The sequence below is a fragment of the Neomonachus schauinslandi genome, chromosome 7, assembly GCF_002201575.2.
Source record: "Neomonachus schauinslandi chromosome 7, ASM220157v2, whole genome shotgun sequence".
Taxonomy (NCBI): Eukaryota; Metazoa; Chordata; class Mammalia; order Carnivora; family Phocidae; genus Neomonachus; species Neomonachus schauinslandi.
The window spans coordinates 119,671,548-119,680,843 of NC_058409.1; the positions used below are offsets into that span (position 1 = coordinate 119,671,548).

General features: G+C 38.5%; 1 pseudogene; it reads left to right on the forward strand.

Moving 5' to 3' along the window:
* The first annotated feature begins 1,513 nt into the window (after nt 1–1,513).
* On the forward strand, nt 1,514–2,396 carry LOC110585110 (annotated as a pseudogene).
* The last annotated feature ends 6,900 nt before the right edge of the window (nt 2,397–9,296 follow it).

Sequence of the window (9,296 nt, forward strand, 5' to 3'; positions counted from 1 at the left end):
CCTTCCTTCCTTCCTTCCTTCCTTCCTTCCTTCCTTCCTTCCTTCCTTCCTTCCTTTCTGTCCATCTGTCTTTTTTCAGTATTATTTTTGTGTGTGTATGTATATGTTTTTCATTTTTGTTATTAAAGTATAGTTGACATACGATGTTATCATCCAAGACATTTCTTCACCTCTCTCTTTGCATCAAACAACATATCCATCTGCACCTGTGCGCTCCCTGCTTCCAGCTCCCACCTAACAGGCCCTCCTAGCTTTCTCCAGGTGAGCCAAGCTCTTTTGGATTCCAATAACCCCATCAATTCCCTTTGTCCCAGCCTATGTGTAGTGGCAGCTTCTGCTATTTCTAATCTCAGGGTTACCACATTTTCCTCTCGCTTGGAGTCCCAGGTCTATCTATTAAACCAGTGTCACTCTTATTTTAAATACTTTTAAATCTTTTTCTGGTTGGACCTTGATTGATTCATTCCATTTCTTCTTTCTTTATCTGATGATTGGTAAAATCACTCTCACAAATCTGTTATTATTGTCATCATCATTGACAATGTAATATGTGTATTGCTATCTGCAGGGCACAGTGATCAGTGCTGTAGATACAATGAGGGATAAGACTAGGCCCGAGTAGTGGAAATGATAAGAAGGAAGGCAGAAACACTGACATACATATTGGGTTTCTGAGTTCATAGATGGCTCAATATATGGACCTTGTTGAATGAAGATACTAGTGAGGAGTATTGGAGCTTCTGATTTGACAAAACTTGGGGTAGAATTTCTTTATTCATTCACAGATAATTACAGGCTCTAACCAAATAGCAGGGTCTTTGCTAGGCGCTAGGATGAGGTACTAGGCAAGACTAGGAACATACAAGATGCAGGGGTAACTGCATTCCTTCTAGAGGCTCTAGGAGAGAGTCCATTCTTTGCCTTTTTCAGCTTCTAGAAGCTGCCTGCATTCCTTGGCTTATAACTCCCTTCCATCTTCAAATCCAGCAATTTTATCACTCCAAGACCTCTGCTTCTCTGACTCTGACTCCACCCCCCTTACCTCTTTTACTTTTAAGGACCCTTATGATTATACAGGGCCCATCCGAATAATCCAGAATAATCTCTCCATTTCAAAAAACCTCAACTTAATCACATCTGCAAAGTCTCTTGCTATGTAAGGTAACATATGCAGGGATTAGGATGTGGCCATCTTCTGGGGACCATTATTCTGCCTACCACCCCCTTCCCATACCCCCTGAAGCATTGGGATGGTCACAATCAGACTTTGCGAAGGAGATGCTAAAAGCAATAGGTAAACCCAGCTGGGTGCCACATGCCTTTCCTTCCCTCCCTTCTCCCCTCCCCTCTCCCACTCCCCCCCTCCTTTCAGCAGTTCTGCTTCCTGGTGAATTCTGCAGAGTCCAGAGAAAGACTCGCTGGTTGTCACCTCCTCTGTTCAGGCCTTGACCTTCAGGAGCCTGCTCCCTTCCTCTCCTGGGTCTTCCTGTCCTTCAGTTTTGAAGTTGGTGGCATGGTGGCTGCCCTGGCAGGCTCTCTGAGAAATGTGGCAGAGAAGCCGGTCAGCAGCTACCCAGCAGCCTGAGCTGGGCAGCGTGGACTCCAGACTCACCCTGGTCCAGTTCACCATGTGAGGGGGCAGCATTCAGTTCTACAAGTTAACAAGTATCCACAGGCAGTTTTCTTGGAAGTAGATGTGCCTCAGTGTCAGGAAACAGCTGCTACCAACAGTCTATCAGCAACACTAATATTTGTTTTTTCAAAACAAAGTGAGACTTGACCAATATCAAGGAGTGATGCTGTGGGATTAGAAGACAGAAAAAGTTAAGCAGTACTTAGAAAATGACCCTGGAAGCTGTAGGGACCCAGACATTCCAAAGGGCTGTGTGGATTTAATGTCTCCTATTAACATGCTGCTCATGTCTTAATGAAAGCAAAGAGCATGGGTTTGACCACTGATTCCAAAAGGCATGACCTTGGAATGATTGTGATGAACAGCTACTTATTACTGTAGCACTTAATCAACTGCTAAACTCTATTCAATGAGATTGCAAGGGCCAGCTAATAGTCAGGGGCCTAAATATGTAAAAAATCTTACCAATCTACCCCAATCTATGGGTTTTGAAGAAGCAGAAAGAAGTGACTAACTCAACCTCTGGAAATAATGGAGGATAATATTAAAGAAGATGGCATTGTCCCACTTCATTATTATTAATCTTAACAGTGTAACTATAGTTGTTTGGTCCAATCAAGGTGAAGAAACCATAATTTCATATGTTACCTTTATTGGTACTGCAGTCCAAGCAACAAATATGAATGACTTTAAGCCAGTAGTTGGCAAAAAAGGAGAAAGCCGCACAAGACACAAGAAAACCACACTGAAATCAGGTTTATAGCTCCTGGATAATTGCTTGATTCTCCTCAGAGACTGTCAATATTCCGTTCATTGTTATTACCAATAAATCATTGCTTTTGTTCAGGTGGTATCACTAGTATTTTTATTGTAATCTTGATACATCGCGCAATGGCAAATAAAAAGTCACTCATTTTTGCCAAGCTTAAAAAAAAAAGGCAATAGCTAAAGCCCAAACTCTAAGATGAACTGGCAAATTTGCATTGTTTCCCAATACCCCTCTTTTTAGGGAAGAGTTTTCAAAATCAGAGAGGTGGCAAGACTCTTAGCAGAACTGATGAAACCACCCAGTTCCTGGATAGTCAATGGAAAACCATTATTGGAGAACAGTTTTGCAGGTGACAGCAAACAAGTAGGCAATGACGAATGGTGGTAACAGTTTTTTTCTCAGCAACTGGAAATAGGTGTGTGTTTTGTGTGAAATGAGGGCTCAGTAGTACACACCTGTGGGATCTTCCAGCAGTGGCTGGACCCACACGTTCTGGGACATCCCATCCATACTGATAGCCATAAGTAGTGCCCCTTCATACACTCAAAGGACAACACCAAATGCATGAAAATCCCATGTGAAAGGATATTTCTAGACTATGGATTCATATATTATAAAGGGACTCTTCCCAATTTTCTGCTGAATATTTTGAGCAGAAAGGTGGAATTTGTAAGAGATAGAATGTAATCAAAAGAATTAAGGGATCAGAAAGATGTTCCTAACCAGAAACAGGGGAGAGGAATGGATGCCTGAAAGCTTCTACTGTGATCTCCTTCCATTTAGGGCCTAGGATGTGTGAAGTGAGTCCTAGGACTTCTATGGGGACACATCCTGGAAGAGCAGAAACACTTCTTTGGGGAAGGATACTCTTCTACAAACTTGAGAGTACCCTACATTTCTCAGCTCTGTTCAGGAAAATTAAAGGACAGTTTCAGTTTTATTTTGTTCATAAATGTCTATCACCCTCCCCTCACTCCATGAGATTTCAGGAATAATGCTAAATTGCACATCTGAGAAGTTTGACTCAAATCAATTATCTAAATGTGGGATTGATAAAAACAACTATTTAAGTAGCACTGATAACTGATGAGAAGGATTGTATTGCTTCCCTACTTGCCCCCTGGCCTGAGGTAACCTTTTAATTGTCAAAGTATCATGATGAACTATTTCACAAGAAGATTAAAGATTTCACATCTAGTTCCCAATCCTAAATTTATGCATGTTCAGAGTAGAGATCCTTCTCTTTCAGCCAGGAAACAAATTTCACAATAAACAACTTATTACTTTTTAAAGTATGGTATAGGTAATAAGATAGAGCATAAGGTTAATATTTCTCAGTAGTTTAATTCACAGGGCCTGGTCTATTTGGAAAGGAAAAAAAGAAAACTGTTTTCTTTTGTTTGCTAAACCCTCTTTTTTCCAAAATCCTTCTTGTCTGGGAATGGGGAGGTTTAGATCACTAGCAGGTATCAGGGGGAGACACAGTAGTCAATGCTAAATAGGCAATGATTATTACACAGGATATGTTTATATCCTTTCACACTCATTTTCAAATTTACCATTACTCAATTGAAGTAGATTTCTGTTCAACATTTTCCAGGACCATGTTAAGTAAGACCAATGATATTAGCTACCATTTGTCTACCATGTGGCAGGCATTTTATTATTATTATTATTTTTATTTTTATTAACATATAATGTATTATTTGTTTCAGGGGTACAGGTCTGTGATTCAACAGTCTTACACAATTCACAGTGCTCACCATAGCACATACCCTCCCCAGTGTCCATCACCCAGCCACCCCATCCCTCTCATGCCCCTCCACTCCAGCAACCCTCAGTTTGTTTCCTGAGATTAAGCATCTCTTGTGGTTTGGTTTGTCTCCCTCTCTGGTTTCTCTTGTTTCATTTTTTCCTCCCTTCCCCTATGATCCTCTGTCTTGATTCTCAGATTCTTTATAACAGTGAGATCATATGATACTTATCTTTCTCTGATTGACTTATTTCGCTTAGCATAATACCTTCTAGTTCCATCCATGTCATTGCAAATGGCAAGATTTCTTTTTTCGATGGCTGCATAATATTCCATTGTATATATACCACATCTTCTTTATCCATTCATCTGTTGATGGACATCTAGGTTCTTTACATAGTTTGGCTATTGTGGACATTGTTGCTATAAACATTGGGGTGCATGTGCCCCTTCAGATCACTACATTTATATTTTTGGAGTAAATACCCAGTAGTGCAATTGCTGGGTCGTAGGGTAGCTCTATTTTCAACTTTTTTTAAAAAAGATTTTATTTATTTATTTGACAGGGACCGAGATAGCAGGAGCAGGAACACAAGCAGGGGGAGTGGGAGAGGGAGAAGCAGGCTTCCCTCTGAGCAGGGAACCCGATGTGGGACTCGATCCCAGGACCCTGGGATCATGACCTGAGCCAAAGGCAGACGCTTAATGACTGAGCCACCCAGGCACCCTCTATTTTCAATTTTTTGAGGAACTTCCATCCTATTTTCCAGAGTGGCTGCACCAGCTTGCATTCCCACCAATAGTGTAGGAGGGTTCCCCTTTCTTCACATCCCCGCCAATATCTGTCATTTCCTGACTTGTTAATTTTAGCCATTTTGACTGGTATGAGGTGATATCTCATTGAGGTTTTGATTTGGATTTCCCTGATGCCGAGCGATGTTGAGCACTTTTTCATGTGTCTGTTGGCCATTTGGATGTCTTCTTTGTAGAAATGTCTGTTCGTGTCTTCTGCCCATTTCTTGATTGGATTATTTGTTCTTTGGGTGTTGAGTTTGAGAAGTTCTTTATAGATTTTGGATACTAGCCCTTTACCTGATACGTCATTTGCAAATATCTTCTCCCATTCTGTTAGTTGTCTTTTGGTTTTGTTACTGTTTCCTTTACTGTGCAAAAGCTTTTTATCTTGATGAAGTCCCAATAGTTCATTTTTGCCCTTGCTTCCTTGCCTTTGGCGATGTTTCTAGGAAGAAGTTGCTATGGCTGAGGTCGAAGAGGTTGCTGCCTGTGTTCTCCTCAAGGATTTTGATGAATTCCTATCTCACATTGAGGTCTTTCATCCATTTTGAGTCTATTTTTGTGTGTGGTGTAAGGAAATGGTCCAGTTTCATTCTTCTGCATGTGGCTATCCAATTTTCCCAACACCATTTGATGAAGAGACTGTCTTTTTTCCATTGGACATTCTTTCCTGCTTTGTCAAAGATGAGTTGACCACAGAGTTGAGGGTCCATTTCTGGGCTCTCTATTCTGTTCCACTGGTCTATGTGTCTGTTTTTGTGCCAGTACCATACTGTCTTGATGATGACAGCTTTGTAATAGAGCTTGAAGTCCGGAATTGTGATGCCGCCAGCTTTGCTTTTCTTTTTCAACATTCCTCTGGCTATTTGGGGTCTTTTCTGGTTCCATACAAATTTTAGGATTATTTGTTCCATTCCTTTGAAAAGAGTTGGTGTTGATAGGGATGCATTAAATGTGTAGATTGCTCTGGGTAGCATAGAGATCTTCACAATATTTGTTCTTCCAATCCATGAGCATGAAACATTTTTCTATTTCTTTGTGTCTTCCTCAATTTCTTTCATAAATATTCTACAGTTTTCTGAATACAGATTTTTTGCCTCTTTGGTTAGATTTATTTAGGTATCTTATGGTTTTGGGTGCAATTGTAAATGGGATCAACTCCTTAATTTCTCTTTCTTCTGTCTTGTTGTTAGTGTATAGAAATGCCACTGATTTTTGTGCATTGATTTTATATCCTGCCACTCTACTGAATTCCTGTATGAGTTCTAGCAGTTTTGGGGTGGAGTCTTTTGGGTTTTCCACATAAAGTATCATATCATCTGCAAAATGTGAGAGTTTCACTTCTTCTTTGCTGATTTGGATGGCAGGAATTTTTCTTGTGGTATTTTTTATATTCTCAAGAACCCAACTAGATAGTTGATACACTCATCATTTTATTATGAAGAAATCAAGAATGAGTACATTTGTAGTAAATAACTGAGTTGGAATTTCAACCCAGAGAATTTAATCCCAAAGTTTGTCATCTTTCTATAATGATTAGTTGTCTCATTCAAGGTATATCACTGAAAATATTCTCCCTGAGAGAAGTGCAGTCATCAATGAATTATCCAGGTACTGGGACTGAGTTACACAGCTGATGCTCTAAAGCCCCCCCTTTTTTTTCTTCTTCTGGCTACATCCCTTTGGTCTCTAATATTGGACTTCTTTCTCTTACCATTTAATCAGATTTCTTTTATTTTTTTTTAAAGATTTTATTTATTTATTTGAGAGAGAGAGAGAGCATGAGAGAGCACAGCAAGGGGAGGGGCAGAGGGAGAGGGAAAGGCAGACTCCCCACTGAATAGTGAGTCCTCCACGAGGGATCCATCCCAGAACCCCAGGATCATGACCTGAGCTGAAGGCAGATGCTTAGCAGACTGAGCCACCCAGGTGCCCCTAATCAGATTTCATTAAGCAGAACTATTTTCTCCTTTCAGGGAAAATGAGAACAATTAGAACTTAATCATCCAAAGTCATGAGTTTTCATAGCTATACTTTTGCTAATAGAACAGAATAGAAAAGTATTCAGTTATAATTTTGCAATATTATTGTCACCAAATTTTTCTATTTATGGGAATTTTTAAATATGTACAAGTGACTATGCTGGGATCACAAATGTGTAAATGTGCGCACAGATGTGACAACTTCAACTTGTAGATGCATAGAAGAATTCAATAAATTTATCATAGTCTTCTCATTACTTTTCACCCAGTGGTATCATGTACTAACTAGTAATAGAAAGAATTAGCACTTGAATTATTTATTATTTATTTTCTGGGCGGGGGGGGAATGAGCAGGGGAGGGGCAGAGGGAAAGGAGAGAGAGAATCTTAAGCAGGTTCCATGCTTAGCACAGAGCCCAGCACTGGACTTGATCTCAAGATCCTGAGATCATGACCTGAGTGGAAATCAAGTGTCCCATGCTTAACTGACTGAGTCACCCAGGCCTCCCTTAGCACTTGAATTAATAGCTCTTGCCATGCCTGATGTATGTGTGGTCTTCTTACTAAAGTTCATTTATTTGCTAATATATTGGCTAATACATTTGAGCCATGCAAAGGTAATTTCCATACCTAGAAGATACTGAAGAGTGCTCAAGGTTGAGAGGTTTCCAAACCGTGGTCATCAGTAATCTCTTGGGAGCTTGAGAGGAAAGAGGAGCAGGTAGGCTTAACACCTGCAACTTGGCTTTAGACAAAGCAATTCTGCATCTATATAAAAATAGAAAATGAAAAACATATATATATATGAAATTTTAAAAGATATCTATATAATACATATTTTAAATATTTATAGACATCCCTGTAGGATTTTATTTTAAAAATGGTTTTAGCAGTAAAATGGTTATTTTTGTCCATCCCATTGAAAATTCAGATGATCACTCTGATGCTCCAGACACACAGCTACTAAACCTAAGCCAGAATGCACATTTTTAAAATCCTGCTCTTCCCTAGATTGTTATTTGTGAAAATGTTTTATGAAATTTTATTGGTTGAAGTTTATCATTTTCCTAAACACTTAATTTAGTTTTAACTGCAAAGATACTCTTTTTTTCTTCTTTTTGGGGGGACACATTCTTCTCTTTGGAATTGTTCTTGGAAGTTTAGATTATAAAATCGAAATCCTTTCAGAGGATTTCTGAATAGATAGTTTTTTCTAGAAGAGGTTTTTTTTTTTTCATATAAATTTAAAAAAAAAGATAACTGTGGGTTTAAGTCTTGCTGACTTGTTCTTTTATGCAGCTCAGATGTGGTAAGATAGAGTTTTCCCAACCTAAAACTAGAAGTTTACATTTGTCAAGTATGCTTTTGCTCTTGAGTTGTAATATTTTTGCTTCCTTCAGGATGACATCTAGAAAAATCAGTTAAGTTGTGCTCAGAGGGAAATTCTGTGTATAAGTTTTCTTTTATTTTTTAGAACACATAGCCTGTTTAAGTAAGTTTGCTTATTCTTCCAAGTAAGCAAAGTGTTGAGATGAAATATTTGTTTGACTGAAGGATTTAAATAGGTGTCTGTTTTTAGAATCCTTTCCAGATACTACATTGATGTGTACTTTAAACAGCATTTATCCTAGGGGAGCACCGAGGACCTCTTGTTTATAACTAGAGCCGTTCTGATGCCTGCTATTTCTTGCCACATTCTTAGGTTTCCAAACAATTTTTGTGTTTCTCCCCAGAGATGCAAGTACAGAACAGGGAATGGAATATAGAAAAGAAAATAAATACTTGGTTTCAATATTTTCTCCTTTCTTTCCCTTGACTTCCTTCCACTAACATTTATAAACATATTGGGATATCAAAATGGGAGACAGTAGCAAATAATAATAATAATAATAATAATAACAAAAATGGACCTGGGTCAGGATTTGGATTTGAATATCAGTTTCACTATTTATCAACTGTGTGGTTTAGGGCAGATTATTACATCTCTTCAAAGCTTTTTTTTTTCCCTCTTGTAAAATGAGGATTGCAATACATATGTGGAATGGGTATTAAATTCTATGTCTGATAAATAATGGGTATTCAGAAAAATGTTAACTGAATATGAATGTAATATTATAAATAACAAAGGATCAGTTAACTACAAAATATTCTTTTTTACCATTATGGATAGAACTAGAATAAGTCATTTTTTCTGCAATACATGAAAATTACAATATGCATTAAGTTATAATTATCTAGGGAATGAAGTAATGAACATGCAGGACCAAACATACCTTTTATAGGATGGCTGATTTACCACATAAGATAGGAGAGCATATCCCTGAAAAAATGGACACTAGGTCATGTAACTTTTGGCAGAGAAGTG